Here is a 25012-nt window from a genome sequence, read left to right on the forward strand (position 1 = left end):
GCTAGATTCTTGCTTGATCATCTTGAGCTTGCGGTGCTTGTTGACCTTGGTTTTGAGAGAAATTGATTTGCTTGTTGTTGGCTCTTCTGTCATACCAAGGATACTCATTTCATGAGCGCGAATTTCGCCCACAAGCTCTCCCACTTCCATTGTATCAAGATTCTCCTTTTGAAGCATAGCATTGATAATGTTGTACTTGGGCTTCGGAAGGAGCATGAGAATCTTGCGGTTGATGGAGCCACTGTCAATTTTGGAAACTTCAAGAGCATTAATGTCCTTGACAATGACATTCAAGCGGGAATACATATCATTGCAATTTTCATGAGCAAGCATTTTAAAAGAATCATATTTAGCTCTAAACAAGTGATATTTTTGTTCACGGACTTTTGTGGAGCCTTCATGAATTTCAATTAGCTCTTTCCATATATCACTTGCTAAGTCCATGCCATTTACTCTAGCAAAGACTTCCTCACTAATGGCTTCGAAAATTGCATTTCTAGCCTTTGCATTCCATTTTAATTGCTCGGCGGTGGGAGTTCCGGTGAATCCGGTCTTAGTGACCAACCACACTTCGGGGGCAATCGCATCAAGGTATGCGGCCATGCGAACTTTCCAATAGGCAAAGTTCTTGCCCTCGAAGTGAGGCGGCGAACCACCCATCTTGGCCATAGCTCTAGGCGGTGAAGCCTAATGATCCAAATGAGCAACGAGGCTCTGATACCAATTGTAAGGATCGATGGACCAAGAGGGGGGGTGAATTGGGCCTTTTTCAAATTCTAAAGCAAGGTAAAGCAACCTTAACCTATGCAATACTAGTAGGGCACCAATTCACCAACCGGATAACTAAGCTACCTACACAAGCTAAAAGAGATAAAAACAAAGTAAAGCCTAGCAAGGTAGAGCTAAGTTATGATCTCTAAGTCAAGCTCATAAGTAAATTGCATGAAAGAAAATGCGTGAATAAAGAGAGTGGACAAGAGACGACCGGATTTTTCCCGTGGTGTCGATGTGTTGGCACACACCCCTAGTCCACGTTGTGACACTCACTAAGAGTCTTGTCACCTCCCATGTCACCGAGACTTGGGCGCTCACTAAGAGTCTCCGTTCACCATCCCGGCGTGGTGGAGCTCAAGCCACGTACAATCTTCTTCTCCGGGCTCCCACAATCCTTGGCAAGCTCCGCGAGAAACACCCCGATCACCAAGATCGCCTAGGTGATGCCAATCACCAAGAGTAACAAGCTAAGGCCTTCACTTGAGCAAGAACCGATCACCAAGAACGGATGCACACTAGCTTTTCTCTACTCAAGTCCTTAATCTTGCTTCTTGATTGATTGAAAGCACAAGTATGTGAATAATGAAGCTCAAGGTGGCTCTTGACTATGGTATGAGTGTTTGGATGTTGCCTGGTGTCAAGAGTAGGCGAAATGACCCATTGGAGGGGTATATATAGGCAGCTCACACAAATAGAGCCGTTGGAGAAAAGCTGCCAGAAAACTGCGTAGCGCCGGTTAATCCGACGTACCCCCCATTGTCATCGTCGGTTTAACCGGTGAATGTAAACTGCCTCTTCTGAAAACTAGCCGTTACAACTGGGGCAGATTAACCGACGTAGCATCGGTTTAACCGGTGAGTGTAGTTGTCCACTGAACCACTGAAAAATCAAGTCTCTGGACAACTGCACCGACGTTAACTCAAACCTATCGTCGGTTTAACCGGTGAGTACAACTTTTGAATTCCTCTGAAAAAAAAACCATCTCACTGGTCAATTGCACCGACGTCTTGATTCAAACAGCGTCGGTTAATCCGGTGAATAGAACTTGAATTTCCCTGGAAAAACCAACTCTGGACCAATGCACCGACGTTAAATTCAAACACGTCGGTTTAACCGGTGTATTGAATTTGTCCAGACTCTGCTGACTTCGTTTAACCGACGTATGGAAAATTGAGAGCGTCGGTTAAACCGGTGTATAGACTTTTTCTGATTTTGTCTTTTCTGATTTGAGTCTTGAATGAAATCCAAATATTCTTGAGATATAGTTTGAGAACCACTTATTTGAACTTCTAGAAACCTGAGTGACCATAGTGTGCATCCATTTTCAAATGACCATGTCCATGCTCAAGTTACTAAGCCTTAACCCCTCTTAATAGTGCGATCACTACAAAACTATAAAACCTATACTAACCTAAGTGTCCTTCTCAACCTTGTGACACTTAGGACTAGAAAGATCCTTAGCCTTGACATATATATAAGTTGAAAACCGAGATCGCCTTTTAGAATAACCGAAATTTAGGGGCCTCTTTTGACATATGACCAAATGAGCGATAATGATCTATTAAGCTACACAAACTCATTAGTCACAATAATGGTTGTCATTAATCACCGAAACATACCTTGAGGGCCTAGATGCTTACACGCGCGCTACCACTACCGCTGGTGCATGCAGGACCCTAGTCCGCAGGGCCCACTGAACGCCACCACGCCGTATATAGAGGACCATGCACCAGCGACAACCACGCCGCCTGCAGGGGCTGGCAGGACGACCGGCGTGATCTTCGCAAGACCAAGGACGATATCCAGGACGACAACGACGCACACCTCCTTCCCACAGTGTACTTCCTACAGTGTCTGACCACTGTACCCCCGCGATTCAGGGGAAAACAACGACTTTCACGCCCCCACTCATGTGCACCGCCCCTCCTTGTAACTATAAAAGGAGGAGGCGGGCTTCCTTTAGCCGGGCTGGTGGCTCTCTCTCTCTGTGAGGATGCACAAAAAGACGCTCAGTGGCCTCCCGATGTGATCCATCATCACTTACGCTCCGGCATTCCTATTCGCCACGTTCAACCCCTCTTCTAGCCGAGACTTGGGAGCCTTCCTCCCTCTCTCGCCTCGCTTGTACCCCCTACTACAAGCACATCGGGTGCAAGATAATACAGTGCCCTCGCACACCCCCTTTGCTGGACGTATGGCCCCGCAGCCGGAACCAAGATAAATCGTGTGTTACTGGGTTGTCTCTTGCATCATCATCTGGGATGAGGAAACACGCAGCATTTACTTGTTGGGATCCGGGCCCCCGGGTCGGGACACCGACAGGAAGTGAGACTTCCACTTCAGGTATAAATGTTATAGAAATAAATATTGCATTATCTTCTAGTGAATCATGGGTATTTGATACTGGATCGATGATTCACACTTGCAAATCGTTGCAGGGTCTAAGTGAGACTAGAAGATTTGCAAGAGGCGAGTTGGACGTTCGTGTCGGCAATGGCGCAAAGGTTGCAGTGTTGGCGGTCGGCACATACCACTTGTCTCTACCCTCCGAATTAGTTTTGGAATTAAATAATTGTTATTGCATTCTTGCTTTGAGCAAGAACATTATTTCTTCTTCATGTTTGTAAGAAGTTGATGATTTTAAGATTGTAATAGAGAACAAACGTTCTTCTATTTTTTGCAATGGTATTTTTTATGCTCATTGTCCATTGGTGAATGGATTATATATTCTTGATCTTGAGGATAAATCTGTCTGTAACATTAATACTAAGAGGCTTAGACCAAATGATTTGAATCCCACTTTTATTTGGCATTTTCGCTTAGGTCATATAAATGAGAAGCGCATTGAACAACTCCATAAAGATGGATTGTTAAGCTCATTTGATTTTGAATCATTTGACACATGTGAGTCTTGTTTGCTTGGAAAGATGACCAAAGCACCTTTCATTGGTCATAGTGAGAGGGCGAGTGACATGTTGGGACTTGTACATACCGATGTATGTGGACCAATGAGCTCAATAGCCAGAGGTGGTTTTCAGTATTTCATTACTTTCACTGATGACTTTAGTAGATATGGCTACATCTACTTAATGAGGCACAAGTCTGAATCGTTTGAAAAGTTCAAAGAATTTCAGAATGAAGTACAAAATCAATTAGGCAAGACAATTAAATTTCTGCGATCTGATCGTGGAGGAGAATATTTGAGCCTTGAATTTGGTGATCATTTAAAGCAATGTGGAATTATTCCGCAGCTAACTCCACCCGGAACGCCTCAATGGAATGGGGTATCCGAATGGAGGAACCGAACCTTGTTGGACATGGTTAGGTCCATGATGAGCCAAGCTGATCTTCCATTGTCATTTTGGGGTTCCAAGTAAGTCTGTTGAGAAGACACCATATGAGATATGGACTGGGAAGCGTCCCAGATTATCTTTTCTCAAAGTTTGGGGATGTGAGGCTTATGTCAAACGTTTGATGTCAGATAAGCTCATTCCAAAGTCAGACAAATGCTTCTTTGTGGGGTATCCTAGGGAAACCAAAGGATATTATTTTTACGATAAGGCGGAAGGCAAAGTGTTTGTCGCTCGCAATGGTGTTTTCTTAGAAAATGAGTTTCTCTCAAAAGGATTTAGTGGGAGCAAGGTGCAACTTGAAGAAATTCAGGAAACACCCGAAACTGTTTCAGCAACCACTGAACATCCACGGGATGTGCAAGATGTTGCACAACCCGTAGTTGAGGCACCAGCCCCACGAAGGTCTGTAAGGGTACGTCGCGCTACTGACAAGCTCAACCTCCTTATTACGGAGGAGCGCCACGTATTATTGATGGAAAATGATGAGCCCTTGACCTACAAAGAAGCAATGATGGGACCCGACTCCGACAAATGGCTTGAAGCCATGGAATCCGAGTTAAAATCCATGCATGATAATCAAGTTTGGAATTTGGTCGATCAAATTGACAGTGTAAGACCTGTCGACTGTAAGTGGATTTTTAAGAAAAAAATTAGACATGGATGGAAATGTTCACATCTATAAGGCACGATTGGTGGAGAAAGGTTTCTGACAAATTCAAGGTGTTGACTATGAGGAAACCTTTTCGCCCGTCGCAATGCTAAAGTCTGTTCGGATTCTCCTAGCAATTGCCGCATATTATGACAATGAGATATGGCAAATGGATGTCAAAACCGCTTTCCTTAATGGACATCTAAGTGAGGATGTGTATATGACACAGCCTGAAGGTTTTGTCGATCCTAAAAATGCTTGGAAAATATGTAAGCTTCAGAGGTCCATCTATGGATTGAAGCAAGCATCTCGGAGTTGGAATATTGATTTTGATGAAGTAGTCAAAGGGTTTGGCTTCATCAAGAATGAAGATGAGCCTTGTGTTTACAAAAAGGCTAGTGGGAGCGCACTTGTGTTTCTGGTCCTATATGTGGATGACATATTACTGATCGGAAATGATATTCCAATGCTTGAAACCGTTAAAACCTCATTTAAAAAGAGTTTTTTGATGAAGGATTTAGGAGAGGCGGCTTATATTCTGGGTATTAGGATCTATAGAGATAGATCAAAAAGGCTAATTGGATTAAGCCAAGACACGTACATTGACAAGATATTGAATCGGTTCAATATGCAAGGTTCCAAGAAAGGTTTCTTGCCAATGTCACATGGCATTACTCTAAGCAAGAGTCAGTGTGCTACGACACCTGATGAGCAAAAGCGGACGAGTACGATTTCTTATGCTTCAGCCACACCCAGATGTTTCCTTTGCTCTAAGTGTTACGAGCAGTTATCAGTCAGATTTCGGTGAAGCTCACTGGACAATTGTAAAGAGTATCCTTAAGTACTTGAGAAGAACTAAGGATATGTTCCTAATATTTGGAGGCGAAGATGAGCTCCTTGTAAAGGGTTACACCGATGCTAGTTTTCAAACAGACAAAGATGACTCCAAATCGCAATCCGGTTTTGTTTTCTGCCTCAATGGTGGGGCGGTGAGCTGGAAAAGTTCCAAGCAAGATATGGTGGCTGATTCGACGATAGAGGCCGAGTATATTGTAGCTTCCGAAGCTGCAAAAGAAGTTGTTTGGATCAGAAAGTTTGTTTCTGACTTGGGTGTTGTTCCTAGTGCGTCCAGTCTAGCAGACCTCTATTGTGATAATAGTGGTGCCGTTGCACTAGCAAAGGAGCCTAGAACAACTAAAAAGTCCAGACATATACTGCGGAAGTATCACCTCATCCGTAACTTTGTTGAGAGAGGTGATGTGAAAGTTTGCAAGGTGCACACGGATTCAAACGTTGCTGATCCGTTGACGAAGCCTCTCCCACAACCAAAGTGTGACACCCTAGGTGTCTGCACATTAGTGTTGCATACCTTTTATACATCATGTGCTTGTTTTGCTTGAAAAAGGACCTTTTTGTAATTATAAAAGGTTATATGTGTAATATTGATTTTATGCAAGGGTCTTCCTATAGTTTAATTTGAATTGAATGTGTGATTATAGCTTTTGTGGAGGGTGTTTTTGCAAAATGTAGTGTAATCATTACATGGTAGGAAACTTTTCAAATCAGCCTAAGTTTGAAGTGAAATTGCTTTGAATTTGACAAAATTCCTGGAACTCAAAATCCCTCTTATGTTTTCAAAATTAGCTCTTGAATCTTTGATCAAATAAATTTTTGCACAACATCAAAGTTGTAGATCTTGAAAAGTTGAACAACTTTCATGTTGGGCACTTTTTCATTTGAGCTTTAGTTTAAAAGTTATCCTTGTTTTACATTCAGGTCCCTAGAAGTTTTAGAAATTTCAAATCGGCCCTTACCCCCTTCCTCCAGCACCTTTCCTCTGTTTCTCGCCGCCGCTGTGCAGAGCACCGCCGCCGGCGCCGTGGAGAGCCTGCCCGGCCACGTCCTGCTTCGCGCTGGCACCCACGCGTCGCGCCGCTCCTTCTCCACCACCCGTTGCGGTGCGCTGGTGCCCCCTCCCTTCGCCACGCCGCCCAGAGCCGCCCGCGCGGCCGCCACCTCGCCGCCGCCGTGGAGGGCCCGCTGCAGCACCCTAGAACCCCATCTAGCGCGCGCACGAGCACCACAAAGACCCCAGCGACCCATTCCTTTCGCCCTTTCGCTTACTCCTTGCTTCCAGACCGCAGAACACACCGCCGCCATCCACAGAATGCCGGCGAGCTCCACACCGCCGTCGACCCGCCACTGCAGCCATCCTCCGCCCGCGCTGACACCCTAGCGAGCTCCGCCGTGAGCCCGCGCAGCTCCTCGACCACCTCCCCTCGCCCAACCCTCACCGGAGCACCCTCGCCGCCGTTTGCCTCCGCCGCCGACCCGCCCTGCTCCGTCGAGCCGCCGCCTCTGAGCCCCTCTCCGCACCCCAAGACCACCCAGAGGTGCGCCTTGAACCCGTGAAGCTCCCACACCCCTCCACCCTCGCCGCCGATGAGCCCCTCGCTGGGATTTGGCCGGTCAACCACCGCCCCCCTCTCTCTGACCCAGCCAAGGACCTCGGGTTTGAATTCGAGAAAGCCCAGGGGGTTATTTGAATAGCCATAGACTTAGTTGAATAGTGCTCTAAGGACTTCTTTGTAATTTCTAGCAGTGAACTTTGAAATTCAGTAGAAATTGGTAGGAAATTCGTAAAATAGCAAATCTTGATGTTCTGGAATCCTTGTGTAAAGCTCTATGCAGTAGAATCATAATATGTTAGCATTTTGTTGAAAGTTTTTGCTGAACAAGTTGTTTTGTGTCACTAGGTACATAAAGGCTAGATGTTTTACCTTTTTTTAAACTGATGTTTGAAGCCATTTCTTGCAGTGAAATATTTATGGTAGTTTGTTCTTGTAACACTAGTTTTGCTATAAAAATTTCGTGCTCAATTCTCTTGTGTAGCTATTTATTTGATTTAATCCATGTTTAGTAGACTTTAATTATGATAAATAGTTTATGCTGATGATAAATCATGAAAATATTTCTTAGTGATCTTTTTGAATAGTTTAGCTTTTTAATAAAGTTTTAACCCTAGTTCATGAACAGAACAGGAGCTAAAAATGAATCTTGCTAATCTGATGTCTGTTTTGTTTATTTTCTCAGAATTAATTATTTGTAGATAAAATCATGAAAATTTCACAGTAGCTACTTCATCCCTGTTTAGGACTGATGTTAAAATTTGAGCTTCTGGTTTGCTCTAGTTTGACCTTTATAATTCAAGCTTGTTCTAGGTGTTGTCTGAATGAATGATTTGTTGTGAATAAATGGCTACATGTTTTGGCATGATTTTTACAAGGTAGCTTAATCTGTTCATGTTCTGTTTAGGGTAATTTTTTTTAAATTTATTTCTGTTTGTGCTTTGAGTTATTTATTTATTAGCAAACCATGACTTACTTGTTATAGGAAATCACCCCCACTTGTTTATGAAGTTAGTAAACTTCATTTGTGCTGTTGATCATGATGCCTTGTGTAGTTAGATTTGTTAATTAACTACTCTATAAACGATTGCCCATGTGTGTTTATAATACTGTTCTTGCATTACATATAGATACGACTGCTTTGTCGGACGGGACGTACGAGCTGATCCCGGATTTCGAAGGAGGTGATCTCGAAGCTCAAGCGAACACCGCCGTACTAACTGAAGCCCCGGACCAAAGTTCGGAAGAGCCTAGAGCTGAAATAGTTAGCGACTACCGAGAAAGCAAGCCCCGGACATAACCTAGATTTCAAATTAATACCATTTACTGTTATTATTTACTTGTGCATTTACAGTTCTTAGGTTTTGAATTGAAACCCTAGATGCATGATCCTAGGAACCTATGTACTGAACACTAGACTTGAGTTCGACTACTTGTTAAGCTTATAGGACTGGTAAAAGTCGAGTGATTGCCTGTCACTCGCGAGTTTTGTAGGAATCGATTGTTTACCTTTCTGTTATCAATATAAGGACGACAGACGGGGTTGTGTTCGATATCATGACCTTATGTGAGACCCGTCTGTGTTGATGAACTTGCTAAGGTCGCAGTGTGTGGTAGCGGTGGTTAAGTTTTTGAAAGAGCCACATGCCGTAAATATGGTACGCGGCAAGCCTAGTAGCCGATTGGACCGGGGAGTGGATATACCTTTCACTCTCTCTTAGGGATAGGTTTTATTTTTATGTTGCGCAACAATACGACTTCGAGGGACAAGGTTCGGCCTTGGAGCCCTGTAGTCGGGGAGAGTGACCCTATCCACAAGCCGGAAAGAAAGGTCAACGGTTGTTTGGGAACGACCCGACGGTGTTCTAGACGTGTGTGTTAGGTTTGCCTGGCCAGGTTAAGAAATTCGATTCGAATCGTCTGCTTCTCACAGTTTGGGACTGCTTGATCCCTTTACCACACAGAGTAATAAGAGCAACAATATTATTTATCAATCTTGATGTTTGCTTAGTTTTCTACCATGATTGGTAGTAGTTGCTTACATAGAATGGTTAATCAACTAGAATCTTGAAAGCTAAAACTTGAAAGTAAGGACCTACTCTTTATTGCTTTTCAGCAAAAGGAAACCAGAGCCTCACAGAACCTTGCATAGTCTACCTAAAGTGGGCTACTTATACCCGTTGACGGTTAAGTCTTGTTGAGTATTAGAATACTCAGCCTTGCTGTTGAAACCCCTTTTTCAGGTATGAGTTTTGAGGAGCAAATCGCTAGCTTGACCTATCCTTGCCCGTTGCCTCCTGGCTGGTCCGTAGAGTGGGATACGTCTTCGGCCGGCAATGACTATGACGAGTGATACCATGCTAGGGCTAGCCTGGTGTCATTTTGCGACGTGTTGTAGCCGTCGTGTTTTATCTTCTGCTGTCTAAACTCTGAACTTAAGTTATGGCTTGTATAACTGTTTTACTTAAGTTGGTTTTGTAATAATGGTTTGAACTGATTTGTAATCAATATTATGCCTGTGTTGTAAAATTGTGGTTCTAATATCTCTGGACTCACCTTCGTGCGGGGTATGCTTGTTCGATCTGAGAACCGGTGGTTGTATCGGGACGTTACCCGACAGACCAAGAATTGTTCCGTTTGAAGTGCGTTTGAGCTGGTGTTGCCTTTATGGTGATGGCCTGCGCACTTGAGCCGGGATAATTCAGGTGGTTCTGCCACAGCTGGTATCCGAGCTACAAGTGTACACCAGAGGTGTTGGAACCCTAAAAATCATTTTCCGTATAAAATTGGAACAACAAAGAATTTCGGAAAACTACGTTGGATTCGTTAAGGGTTGTGCATAGAACGTAAAGTCCTAGGGAATTTACGGGAATTACTAGGTGTCTATTTATGTATGGTTTATGTTATCTGACTTCCAGCACTTTACATTTTGTTAAACCATACTCACAAGCAACTCTTAATTCCTGTAACGACGCACCTACGTTGAGGTAAGATGGTAAGGATCCGCAGTCAGCTGAGGGAGTCTGACCTTCCCGTCGGTGATGCGAGCCGAACGCTGCCCTCAAGTAGTGGCTTACTTGAGGTGCTCCCAATATACCAACTATTAGTTGACTATATTGGAAGTAAAGTGTACTCAGTCAGCTGAGGGAGTCTGACCTTCCCGTCGGCGATGTGAACCGAACGCTGCGCTCAAGCAGTGACCTACTTGAGCTGCTGTCAATATACCGACTTCGGTCGACTATATTGGGAGTAAAGGAACTTGTGAATACGCCTCCAAGTAGCGTATGTTAACGTTGGCCATACGGCGGGAATTGTATGGCTGCCGCTTCTATAGTGAGCGGTAATGTTTGGGGACACTTTCATGAGTGCTGGCATGAAAGGTTCAATTGATATATATATATATATATATATATATATATATATATATATATATATATATGTTCTGTCAATCTTCTGCAGGTACACTAACCGCGATTCGATAAGTTAAGAACGATTAGAATGTATCGACTAGCTATATAGGGAGAGCCGTATTTATGTATGCCACCGTGCTAACCACGTAAGCCCAACGATAGTTGGCAATTGTTTATCTTGTGAGGACGGTCAGGACGTGCATGCATATTTGGTTGATGTTCGAATTGATTCCTAGTCTTTGAAGTTGTTACACAAGCTTTTTAAGGAATTTCTAGTATGAATCCTCATAGATAAGTGTTGTAACACCTCAGGTGTTAGCACATTTAAATACAATCAATGTACCTTAGTTAAAGTTAAAAGAAAAATTTGAGAAATTAATTCAAAGAGAAAGGATCAAATAAAAGACAAATCATACAAAAGAAATTAAAGGAAAAAGAAAAAGGAGTGAAAGGCTACTCAAAATTTAATTCAAAAATGTGCACAAAATTTTTGTTGGCTCATGAGAGGTGTTTCAATTGACATGTGCTCAATTGAACTTCAGCCAAAATCAAGTCAAAAACTAAATAAAACTAAAGCCCTTTTGTGCAAATATGCAAATGTACCAATAGTTCAAAATGTGAGTTTCAAATGAAAATTTGCATAACACGAAAGTTGTAGATCTTGAAAAGTTATGCAAAAGTGGTATTCAACACTTTTTTCATTTGAGCCCTCTAAGTAGGAGATAATTTTAGTTTACCGAGGGGTCCCTGGAATTTTTCAGAAATCGCAAAAGAGCCCCCATCTCCTTCTCTCTCTCCCGGCTGGCTCTGTTTCGCCCGCCGCCCGCCGTACGCCGCCGGTGGACTTCGTCCACCGCGCGAACGCGGCCAAACGGACCCAGGAAGTCCCCCAGCGCCACCTGGCCCGCCCCTTGGCACCTCCTCACGCGCACACGCGTCCCAGGCCGCTCCCCGAGCCGCCACGACACCCCCCCGCCCTGCGCCGCGCCGTTGCAGCTCCGCCCGCTCGCCGTCGTGCTCCCCCGACCCAAATCGACCTCCCCCAGTCGCTACATCCCTCGCCCAGGAGCTCCTTGGCCTATAAAGACCCCCAGAGCTCCACCGTCGCGCCCCTTCTCCTCCTTCTTCTTCCTCCCGCCGCTCCGCCATGGCCGCCGAGATCCAGCTCGCGCGGACCGGCTAGCCCAGCCCCACATTGGCCCCTCCGACCACCGCAATCGCTTAGCCACCTCTTAGTCACGCTCCACGCGCGCGGAATCGAACCCAAACCTCCTCCCGACGCCGTTCCCCTTTGGCGCCGCCGCCGGCGAGCTCAGGCTCACCGCGGACCGGCCAGCTCCAAAGGAGACCGAGCACGACAGCTACCCTAGAAGCATCCACGAGCTGACATGGTTCTCGTGCGCACCTTGTTCCCCTACCCCGAGCCCTCCTTCACCTCCAGCGCCGGCGAACAGAACAACCACCCCGCCATTGACGCCGACGAGCTCGAACCCATGCACCAGACGCTCGAACGTCGACCAGGGTAGGTGTTCCTCGATCCTTTCTCTCCCACGCGCCTCCCCGTGGCAGCCCCGGTAAGCCCTGCACCGCAGAACACCACCGGCAAGATGCCACGGCGGAGAAGGCCGGCGAAGGACCCAGTTGTAAATACTTTTCTTCGTTCAACGGTGTTTCTGCAAGTTTTTCAGTGTATACCAGTGAACTCCTAAAATGCGAAACAAATCACAGAAAAATCGGGAAAATGCAAACTCAACTGATATGGATTCCTTGTAACAAGATCTACAAATTTTGTAACATTCACATTTGCAGAAACTCAACCGAATTTAATCTAGGGAAAAGAATAAGAAAACCACCTTATGCATGTTCATGAAGTTCTGCCCATCAAATGACCTTGATTTTTGGATATGTTATCACTAATGGAATTTAAAGATCACATTAAAAAGATGGCACCCAACCAAAGCAGTATCATATTGGAACAATCAAGATTCTCTAATGTGTTGTTAGATTTCTCGATTTAATTCTGGAAAATATGCACATGAACTTGCTCTGAAATTTTTACTGAGTGCATGTAAAACTAAAACACTGTTAATACCTAAATTTCAGATTTATTAGAGTTCATTTGCTATATACCATGATTTATGCCTGTGTAATCAACTTAATTCCTCATATATAGTTCTTATGCTCAGAAAAACCTATATTTATTTCTGGAGTCTCTTTTTAGCTCTGTGTTCCTGTCTAAAAATTTTGAGCTGCAGTTTCTAAGTTTTGCTTTGTCGAATAATCATGCTTAGCATCTTAGGGCTAGGTTTACTATTTTTGTTCTGAGTAATCTACAATGTTTCTGATCGTTATTTTTGGGCATGATCTTGTTTAGAGTATTCTCTACCCGTAATAAAAAGTTCATATGCAATACTGGTTAAATGCACCTTGAGAAATTTATGCAAACTCATGCTAAGTTAACTGAATAACTAATTTACCATAGTGATTTAAATCTTGAAAATTTTTCTGGAGTATGTCTAACTCATGACTAGTCTCTGGTAAAAATTTGAGAGCCATATCTCTAGTAAAACTCTCTGTAGATTTACTCTTAGTTAAAAGCTTGCTGTTTTTGTTCTTTTTATCACCTCAGTTATATAAGTGAATAAAATCTGGAAAAATTTCAGTGCTGAGTATATGCTTTTAAGTTGCTCCCATAAAATTTGTAGCACCAGAACCCATGTTTAACGTTCTGTACAAAAAGATAAAGTAACTAGAGTAATTCATTTGCATGAATAGTTATAGTTTTTGCTCTATGGTAGATGCTGAATTTATGCCATGAAGGTTCAAGTTTGGATCTGGGTTACTTTGGTGTTTCCTCACTAGCTCTTTAGTAGTTGTGTTGATAAGAAATAAGGGAAGCATGCTATGTGTTGAAATTGAAAAATGAAAACTAAAACCCCCACTCATTCATGAATGAACATAGTTATGTTTACTACTCTATAAACGATTGCCCATGCAATGAAATGTGAAATCGTCACTAAATTAACTTTCGTTGGACTATAACTTTATCGTGAAGGAAAGAAATTATTATCCATGAATAACTCATAATCTTGCATTGCATATAGAAACGGTTAATCTCGCGAACGGTGACTACGAGTTGGTGCCCGCGGACTCTCGTGTGGATCAGGAGGTCTCCTTGAACTGTACTAACTTGTCTCAAGACCTGGGCCAAGCCCCAGAGGTTTTTCTGCCTGACAGTGCCCAAGAAGGCAAGCCCCGGAGCATAATCCCACTATTTTTCCGAATTACCATTCAGCTATCTATTTATTAATGTATTGTAATACTTTGTTTTCTGCATTTAACTTTTCTAGGCGTTGATCGAAAACCTTAGATGCATGATCCCTAGGAACCTATGTTTGATACCGGATCTTTTATCAACTAGTTGCCATGCTAAATAGGTACGGTAGAAGTCGAGTGGTTCCCTGCCTCTCGCGAGCAAATAGGAATTGTACTGACTTAAATTCCTGGTGAAATGTAAGGACAACGGGCGGGGTTGTGTAGTGGTGATACCCCGCTGGTGTAGTCAAAAATGGCTAAGATCGCGGTGTGTGGCTCATTTCGTTAAGCGTTTGAAAGTACTAGCCACATACCGAGAAATATGGTAATCGGGAAGCTGAAGTACCTGATTGGACCGGCGAGTGGAACGATCTCGCACCCTCCTGGTAGAAGTAGGGTTTATTTTTATGTCGCGACGTACGGGTACAGAGTGGTCGGACTCTGTAGTCGGGGAGGGTGTGCCGGATCCACGGACTGGAAAGAAAGGGGAAATGTTGTGTGGGTGACTTGGTTCCCATACGTGTGGTCTAGGTTCCCCTGGCCAGGTTGAAATTCGATTCGGAATCGTCCGCCTCTCACGGTATGAGATTGCTTAATGATTTCGGTCACATAGAGTAACAAGTGGAACATGATGATGATAATACTGCTGGTTGATTAAATGATTGCTCTACCATGTTTGTGTAGAGTTAGTTGCAAATTTAGAATGGTTAATCCCACTAGAATCCGGCTAAGTAAAACCTGAAAGTAAGGATCAACACTTAGTGGCATTTTTTGGCAAAACAAACCCCACCAACCAAAAAGCCTTGCATGTCTAGTTATCGGACTATGTTATATCCGGTGACGGGTCAGTCTTGCTGAGTATTAGTATACTCAGCCTTGCTTGTGGCACTGTTTTTCAGGTACTAACTTTGAGGATCTGTTTGCAAGTCTTACTTGGCCGTGTACTCTGCCTCCGGGTTGGTCTGTTGAGTGGGATGGCCCTTCAGCTGGTGCTAATCGCCCTCCCGCTGAGTGACGCATTCGTACGGGCTTTATCGATGCGTCACTATATCTCGCTAGTTATCTTTTACTGCTTCCGCTGAACATGAGACTTGAATAATTGAGTAGTTGGAACCCCGTAGTACTTTGCTACTCTGAACATGGTTTGTAATAAATTTCCTTTCCGCTGCAATCACTCTGAGATGTATGAAATATTCTGTGTTGTAATCTCTGGGCTCACCTTCGTGTGAGTGTTGTCTGCTGATCTTGGAATAGCGTGGCTTTTATCGAGGCTTCACTCGAGGAACTACCGGTGAGTGCCAATTTGGGTCAGAGTTGCTTAGCAACAAAGATCAGTGCACCCGGGCCCAGTAGTTTTGGGTGGTTCCGCCACAGCTGGCATCAGAGCTCGTAGACAGCCTACCAGAGATGGCAACCTCGGTTTTCAAAACAACAATTTAAAACTTGACTTCAAAACTACTAAAGTTTTTGAAAGAGTTTAGGATCTCCAAGGACAAGTCTAGGACGTAAAGCCCTAGGGAATCTTATGGGTATTATCAGGTGGCTTATTTTGTATGGCTAACTTCCAGCATGTTACTTTTCAGTATTTAAATTCTGTAATTTAAATTCTGCAACTACATCATCACCATGAAGGTATGCTTACTCAGTCAGCTGAGGGAGTCTGACCTTTCCGTCGGTGATGCGAGCCGAACGCTGGAGCTCAAGCAGTGGCCTACTTGAGCTGCTGCCCATATACCAACTTCGGTTGAATATATGGGGAGTAATGGTTCGAAATTGGAATTCAATTCCCCGTCAAAGACGGTACTCAGTCAATACGTTGTTTCGATAACGTATGCCTAACGTTGTCCATACGGCGGTAATGGTATGGATGCCGATTCTATAGTGATCGGTAATGTATGGGAACGCTTTCGTGAGTGCTGGCATGAAAGGTTCATTTTATATACTGTCAATCTTCTGCAGGTACGCTAACTCGAAATCGAATTATAGGCTATCTAGCTATATCGAGTAGCTATATAGTGAGAGACGTAATAGGTATGCCACCAAAGTCATTGCGTAAGACCAAGGTTACTTGGCAATTCTTTTCCTTGGAGAGGACGTATAGGTTCTGCATTCATTCTCAAAAAGGTTAGCAAATAAATCTCTGGAGAAATCGCAAGCAAATCAACTAAAACACTATCCTAAGGAGTATCCAGAAAATCTGCAACCTGGTTTCCACGAATTTTTACCTCCTGTTAAGTTACTTAAATCGACTTGGGATAGTAAGACTAAATGATGTTTCCTAAGCTATCAAGCTGCTGTAAAAATTTGAAAATTTTTGAAGCCCTCTAGCATGGTATTTGTATTTTTGGATCAACCCTGTGTAAAACTGTTAACTCTGAACAGTCTATACAACTGAAATTTTTCGACCTTTATAAGTTGTTCAAACAAAAAATCGTTCAACATGAAAGTTGTAGAAAACTAAGTAATGATCTTACCATAAAAATTTTAATAATTTTTGACAACTGGTTTGAGAGTTGTGATCAAAATACACCCTCTCTGGACACTCAGTTTTCCTGGTTGACATCACTCTGAATACCTGAGCATATCACCCCTATGGAATCCGAATTGAGCTTAGTGATGACTAGATGAATCGTTCCTTAATATCGGAGGGATCTTGTGTAATTTTTTGAGAATTTTTGAAGCAAGTTATCTACAGTTTTGACCATTTCTTTCACTGTCCAGAGTTAGTAGTTCTTGTTACCATCAGCTGATCCATCGGTCTTTTATTGGGACAGATGGAAGAGCTGCTGGTCGTGGACGCGCAGGGACATGTGCACTCCGCTTGCCTGCACTGGGACGGGTTTCCCCGCCGTCTCTGGGAGCTGTTGAGTGCAGCCGGTTACCTCCAGCCACCGGTTTACGATGGCCACGAGTTTGTGGAGGACGGAGTTCGTCGCTGCAGTGTGACGATGGTGATCCCGCAGCACCCGCTCAACGGGTGGGAGCCGATCGTGACTCAGATGGTCGGTCACTACCTGCTGGACACTTGGGAGCTTACCGCCATGAGGGCGATGACCACCTTTTGCTCTTTGCGCCCTCTGGAGGTGGTTCTGACCGCGTTCGGGTTGTTCCCTGCACCTGACCCGGCAGACCCGCTTTGGCTCGACCGGATGGCACACGTGGACGTGGTCGCTACCCTTGACCCGGTCGGGGCACTTCGGACGATAGCGAGGTGCTTGGACGGTCTCTACAGACTTCACACTTACCAGAGTTACGCCGTCGCTCAGTTGGTGGACCACGCTCAGGCCCTGCACCTGGCGGTCCAGCTAAGAGATGGGCAGCTTCAGGAGGCTAGTACCGAGCTCGAGAGCAGGGCTACTCTTATCGCCCAGCTCCACGGCTAGGTTCACGAGCTTCAGGACACTGTGTCGGACCGTGATGCTACGATCAACTTCCTGGAGGACCAGTTTCACGACCTACAGCTTGAGATGGATGAGGCCCAGGGGCAGCTCCACGCGATACAGCACGCGCAGGATGCCCTTCACGCACCTCCCGACGAGATGCAGGTGGACGAGGAGGACGAGCCCCAGGAGATCGAGGGCGTTTCAGAGATGGACTCCGAGGACCAGGCGCCGCAGCCCGCACCGGTTGAGGTTCACACTCCCGCGGCGAGCGAGGCATCGGTCAACATGTAGACCGAGGCGCTGTTTCTTAGCTTTTGTAGACTCCTCTTAGTGTAGCCTACTTTTGGATCATGGCTACTAGGCTAACTTAGAGTTGAGTAACCCCCTTAGTACTGATGTTAGGAGTGACCAAGTAGAAATGAGAGAATGATGGATGTAATGAATCCCTAATGCTACTAGTGTAAATTATCAGTGATCTGTGAAAAGCTGAAAGCAGCAGCAAGTTCGAATTTTTACCCTCTTTTCCTTTCGGATTTAGCTCCTGAGTTGAATACCAAAGTTGTTCCAAATTTCATCGGGAACATGCTCGCAAAATTTCAGCCCAAACGGATTAGTATCGCAGGAGATAATCGTAAATTACAGAAGCTCTGTTTTCTGTGAAACAGAAAAACCAGAGGAGGAGTAAATGAATTTTTCGACTAACCTACTCTGGAAATCTGACCTTGTGATGACTACCAAAGTTGTAGCACATGAAATTGTCTATCTCTTGTAAAAATTTCGAGTTTATATCCTGTACAGAACTCCAGTTATGATCGTTTTCGTATCACTGGTTCTGCTGCACCACATGATTTAAGCAATCCCTATTACTTCCATGTCATTTGGAGTTGTACCTTCCGTTTGAAATGATGATAATGTTGAAACTAATGTAAAAATACTCACATTTCAGATGGTTGGATCAACTCGAGGCACCCCTAGTGGTTTTGGAGCCGGGGGGAATGGCGATCCACCTCCGCCTCCTCCACCAGTGGGTATCGCTGAGGTTCTTGCCGCCCAGACGGAAATTTTGCGGCAGCTGGTTCAAGCTCAGCAACAACCGCGGGGTGGGCATCATGCTCATCACGCACAAGAGGCGAGCTACCAAGATTTCCTCAGCACTCAGCCTCCACTGTTCAATAAAGCGGATGAGCCTCTGGACGCGGACGCTTGGATTCGCACGATCGAGTCCAAGTTTTCTCTATTGACTACTCCTTGTTCCGAAGCGAACAAGACTCGCTTTGCCGCGCAACAGCTTCGCGGATCAGCTCGTATGTGGTGGGATCATTACCACGGGATGCTACCAGCTGATCATGTGGTGAACTGGAATGAGTTCAAATTGGCTTTTCGAGATCATCATATTCCAGCTGGACTTCTTGACCGAAAGCTCAACGAGTTCTTGGCCTTGACTCAGGGCACTCATACTGTGGTGCAGTATGCCCAAGTATTCCATTAATTGTGTCAATATGCTGGACATCACGCGGACACCGACGCTAAGAAGCGTGAACGCTTCCGTCGAGGCCTTAGTACCAAGTTACAGGAGAGGCTAAATCTTGTCCGAGCAGACTCATTCAATGAATTGGTGAATATGGCTATATCTCAGGAGGATCTGATTTCTGCACACCGCGCTGAAAAGAAGCGCAAGACACCTGCTGGACCCTCTAGTGCCTCTGCACCGAGGTATCGTATTGTGCAGAATAACCCACCCGCACCCTCTCAGAAGGCCCCTCAGCCAGGGCGTTGGATTATTCGGCCTCCTCAACAGCAGCAACAGACTCGATTCGGGTTTCCTCAGCAAGCTCGAATTGCACCTCAGCAGCAGCAGAACGGCCCTAGGCCGAATGCTCAGCCAGCCGCTCGCCCCGATAACAATAACCGCTGTTTCAGATGCGGGAGTCCGGATCACTTTGCCAAGATGTGCCCCCAGGCGGGACAAACTCAAGGGCAGGCTTCTCGCAGAAATGATCAGAACAAGGGCAAGAGGCAAACCATTCAAGTCAGGCAAGGCCGACTTAACTTCACCAACCTTGCTGACCTTCCAGAAGGAGCACCAATTATGTCGGGTACATTCTCCATAAACCATCACCCCGCAGTTATTTTATTCGACTCTGGTGCATCTCATAGCTTCATTAGTTCTAAATTCGGAGCAAGGGTTGGGTTAGATTTTTGCCACACAAAAGGGTCATTCATGATATCTACTCCGGGTGGCAAAGTTGCATCAAACCAAATCGTTAATAATGCGCCACTAAGTTTGGGTAGTAAAACCGTCCCTACCACTTTAATATTGTTGCCACTAGAAGGTATGGACATTATCCTGGGAATGGATTGGATGAAAAGACATGGGGTAATGTTAGATATCTCTTCCCGAGCTGTTGAAATAAATTCTCCAACTCATGGTCATTCGGTTCTATATTTACCTCATCACCAATGCAACAACTCTTGTGCCTATGCCATGAAAGATATTCATCTCGAAGATATTCCGGTAGTCCGTGAATATGCAGATGTGTTTCCGGACGATTTACCTGGTATGCCGCCAGACCGGGATATCGAATTTGTCATTGAACTTCAGCCTGGTACAGCCCCCATTTCAAAAAGGCCGTACCGAATGCCGCCTAAAGAATTAGCTGAATTAAAGATCCAACTGCAAGAACTTCTGGACAAGGGTTATATTCGCCCAAGTGCTTCACCTTGGGGTTGTCCAGCATTGTTTGTAAAGAAGAAGGATGACAGTCTGAGGTTGTGTGTTGACTACCGGCCTCTCAATGCGGTGACCATCAAAAATAAATATCCACTTCCCCGCATTGATGTACTGTTTGATCAGTTGGCGGGAGCAAAGATCTTCTCCAAGATTGATCTTCGTTCGGGTTATCATCAAATTAAAATCCGGCCTTGTGATATCCCCAAGACCGCCTTCTCAACCCGATATGGTCTCTATGAATATTTGGTTATGTCTTTCGGTCTCACCAATGCTCCGGCTTATTTTATGTATCTCATGAACTCGGTATTCATGCCGGAACTTGACAAGTTTGTCATGGTTTTTATCGACGACATTCTGATCTATTCCAAGAACGAGGCGGAACATGAGCAACATCTGCGCATTGTTCTTCAACGTCTCAGAGATCATAAGCTATACGCAAAATTCTCCAAGTGTGAATTCTGGCTGGACACAGTCAAATTTCTGGGTCGCACTATATCTAGTGAAGGCATCTCAGTTGATCCCGGCAAAGTACAGGAAGTGATGGACTGGAAGCCTCCTACTTCAGTTCATCAGATCCGCAGTTTTCTCGGCTTGGCGGGGTATTACCGCAGATTTATTCCGGATTTCTCCTGAATTGCTAAGCCCATGACAGAACTACTAAGGAAGGATGTCAAATTTAAATGGAATGCAAAGTGCGATGCTGCATTCCATACGTTGAGAGCACATCTAACCACTGCACCAGTCTTGGCTCAACCTGACAACAATAAACCCTACGACGTTTATTGTGATGCTTCAGGTAATGGTCTTGGTTGTGTTCTAATGCAAGACAATCGGGTTATAGCATATGCTTCCCGCGCTCTTCGGCCACACGAGCTAAATTATCCCACTCATGATCTTGAGCTAGCCGCAGTTATTCATGCTCTCAAGCTTTGGAGACATTATCTTATGGGCACTCATTGCAATATCTACACCGACCATAAGAGTCTCAAATACATTTTCACTCAAAGTGAGCTGAATATGAGGCAACGAAGATGGCTGGAATTAATCAAAGATTACGATCTGGAAGTTCATTATCATCCGGGCAAGGCTAATGTTGTAGCCGATGCGCTCAGTCGCAAGGTTCACTGCAATTGCCTTTCAGTAGAGTCGTATAATGACACATTGTGTGCTGATATGCAAAAGCTGAAATTAGAAATCATTCCTCAGGGCTCTTTGAATCATATTTCGGTGGAACCGACACTCTATGACAAGGTCACCATGGCACAATTACACGACAAAAGTGTTGGTATCATCAAGCAGCAAGTAGTAGAAGGTGAAAATAAATACAAGTGTTTTCGAGTGGAACATAAAGGAATTTTGTGGTTCGAGGATCGCCTAGTCGTTCCAAAGAATCATGAGCCGCGGAAACAAATCCTGGACGAAGCACATCTCTCTAAATTCTCTATTCATCCGGGTAGCACCAAGATGTACCAAGATCTAAAACAAAATTTTTGGTGGACCCGCATGAAGAGAGAGATTGCTAAATATGTCGCAGAGTGTGACACCTGTCAGAGAGTGAAAGCTAGTCACTTGAAGGTTGCTGGAACTCTCCAACCGCTACCAATTCCGTCTTGGAAATGGGAAGATATCAGCATGGATTTCATCGTGGGCTTACCAAATACTTCTCAGCACCATGATTCCATTTGGGTCATTGTTGATAGGCTCACAAAGACTGCTCATTTTATTCCAGTGCATACTGAATATCGAGCCAAGAAATATGCTGAAATCTATATTGATCGGATTGTCTGCCTACACGGTATACCCAAAACCATTATATCGGATCGTGGTCCTCAGTTTGTGGCAAGGTTTTGGGAGCAACTCCACGAGGCTCTCGGAACCAAATTAATTCGAAGCTCAGCTTACCATCCACAGACTGACGGACAGACCGAAAGGGTGAATCAAATTCTTGAGGATATGCTTCGAGCATGTGTCATCCACTATGACAAGAACTGGGACAAGTGTTTATCCTTGGCGGTGTTTTCTTATAACAACAGCTATCAGGCCAGTCTGAAGATGGCACCATTTGAGGTCTTGTATGGTCGGCGGTGTCGAACCCCTTTGAGTTGGTCTCAGACTGGGGAACATCAAATATTTGGACCCGAATTAGTGGTCGAGGCTGAGGAGAAAGTAAAAATAGTACAAGCTAATCTCCGAGCAGCCCAGTCTCGGCAAAAGAGTTATTTCGATAAAAGAAGGGATCCTTTGAAGTTCATGGTTGGTAACCACGTCTATTTACGAGTGTCCCCAACTCGAGGCGTTCAACGTTTCGGAGTCAGGGGTAAGCTCGCACCTCGCTATGTCGGGCCATATGAAATCATTGAAGAATGTGGACCTGTGGCTTATCGTTTGCGACTTCCTTCACGGCTCGCCGCCATCCATAATGTTTTCCACATATCCCAACTCAAGAAATGTGTTCGAGTTCCTACGGAAATCATTGATCAACAGAAAATTTTAGTGGAGCCCGATCTCTCATATACCGAATATCCACTCAGAATTCTGGATCAAAAAGAGAGAGGTACTCGTCGAAAGGTGGTAAAAATGTATAAAATTCAGTGGTCTCATCACACTGAAGAAGAAGCCACCTGGGAGACGGAGGATTATCTTAATCGACATTATCCGGGTTTCCTTAGCTCTACCTCAGGTATATCATTTTCCCCACCTCAATTCAATCATCCAATCTCGGGACGAGATTCTTTTTAAGGGGGGTAGGTTGTAACACCTCAGGTGTTAGCACATTTAAATACAATCAACGTACCTTAGTTAATGTTAAAAGAAAAATTTGAGAAATTAATTCAAAGAGAAAGGATCAAATAAAAGACAAATCATACAAAAGAAATTAAAGGAAAAAGAAAAAGGAGTGAAAGGCTACTCAAAATTTAATTCAAAAATGTGCACAAAATTTTTGTTGGCTCATGAGAGGTGTTTCAATTGACATGTGCTCAATTGAACTTCAGCCAAAATCAAGTCAAAAACTGAATAAAACTAAAGCCCTTTTGTGCAAATATGCAAATGTACCAATAGTTCAAAATGTGAGTATCAAATGAAAATTTGCATAACACGAAAGTTGTAGATCTTGAAAAGTTATGCAAAAGTGGTATTCAACACTTTTTCATTTGAGCCCTCTAAGTAGGAGATAATTTTAGTTTACCGAGGGGTCCCTGGAATTTTTTAGAAATCGCAAAAGAGCCCCCATCTCCTTCTCTCTCTCCCGGCTGGCTCTGCTTCGCCCGCTGCCCGCCGTACGCCGCCGGTGGACTTCGTCCACCGCGCGCTCGCGGCCAAACGGACCCAGGAAGTCCCCCAGCGCCACCTGGCCCGCCCCTTGGCACCTCCTCACGCGCACACGCGTCCCAGGCCGCTCCCCGAGCCGCCACGACACCCCCCCCCCGCCCTGCGCCGCGCCGTTGCAGCTCCGCCCGCTCGCCGTCGTGCGCCCCCGACCCAAATCGACCTCCCCCAGTCGCTACATCCCTCGCCCAGGAGCTCCTTGGCCTATAAAGACCCCCAGAGCTCCACCGTCGCGCCCCTTCTCCTCCTTCTTCTTCCTCCCGCCGCTCCGCCATGGCCGCCGAGATCCAGCTCGCGCGGACCGGCTAGCCCAGCCCCACATTGCCCCCTCCGACCACCGCCATCGCTTAGCCACCTCTTAGTCACGCTCCACACGCGCGGAATCGAACCCAAACCTCCTCCCGACGCCGTTCCCCTTTGGCGCCGCCGCCGGCGAGCTCAGGCTCACCGCGGACCGGCCAGCTCCAAAGGAGACCGAGCACGACAGCTACCCGAGAAGCATCCACGAGCTCACGCGGTTCTCGTGCGCACCTTGTTCCCCTACCCCGAGCCCTCCTTCACCTCCAGCGCTGGCGAACCGAACAACCACCCCGCCATTGACGCCGACGAGCTCGAACCCATGCACCAGACGCTCGAACGTCGACCAGGGTAGGTGTTCCTCGATCCTTTCTCTCCCACGCGCCTCCCCGTGGTAGCCCCGGTAAGTCCTGCACCGCAGAACACCACCGGCAAGATGTCACGGCGGAGAAGGCCGGCGAAGGACCCGGTTGTAAATACTTTTCTTCGTTCAAGGGTGTTTCTGCAAGTTTTTCAGTGTATACCAGTGAACTCCTAAAATGCGAAACAAATCACAGACAAATCGGAAAAATGCAAACTCAACTGATCTGGATTCCTTGTAACAAGATCTACAAATTTTGTAACATTCACATTTGCAGAAACCCAACCGAATTTAATCTAGGGAAAAGAATAAGAAAACCACCTTATGCATGTTCATGAAGTTCTGCCCATCAAATGACCTTGATTTTTGGATATGTTATCACTAATGGAATTTAAAGATCACATTAAAAAGATGGCACCCAACCAAAGCAGTATCATATTGGAACAATCAAAATTCTCTAATCTGTTGTTAGATTTCTCGATTTAATTCTGGAAAATATGCACATGAACTTGCCCTGAAATTTTTACTGCGTGCATGTAAAACTAAAACACTGTTAACACCTAAATTTCAGATTTATTAGAGTTCATTTGCTATATACCATGATTTATGCTTGTGTAATCAACTTAATTCCTCATATATAGTTCTTATACTCAGAAAAACCTATATTTATTTCTGGAGTCTCTTTTTAGCTCTGTGTTCCTGTCTAAAAATTTTTAGCTGCAGTTGCTGAGTTTTGCTTTGTCGAATAATCATGCTTAGCATCTTAGCGCTAGGTTTACTATTTTTGTTCTGAGTAATCTACAATGTTTCTGGTCGTTATTTTTGGGCATGATCTTGCTTAGAGTATGCTCTACCCGTAATAAAAAGTTCATATGCAATACTGGTTAAATGCACCTTGAGAAATTTATGCAAACTCATGCTAAGTTAACTGAATAACTAATTTACCATAGGGAGTTAAATCTTGAAAACTTTTCTGGATTATGTCTAACTCATGAGTAGTCTCT

Source organism: Panicum virgatum, chromosome 6N, assembly GCF_016808335.1.
Source record: "Panicum virgatum strain AP13 chromosome 6N, P.virgatum_v5, whole genome shotgun sequence".
Classification (NCBI taxonomy): domain Eukaryota; kingdom Viridiplantae; phylum Streptophyta; class Magnoliopsida; order Poales; family Poaceae; genus Panicum; species Panicum virgatum.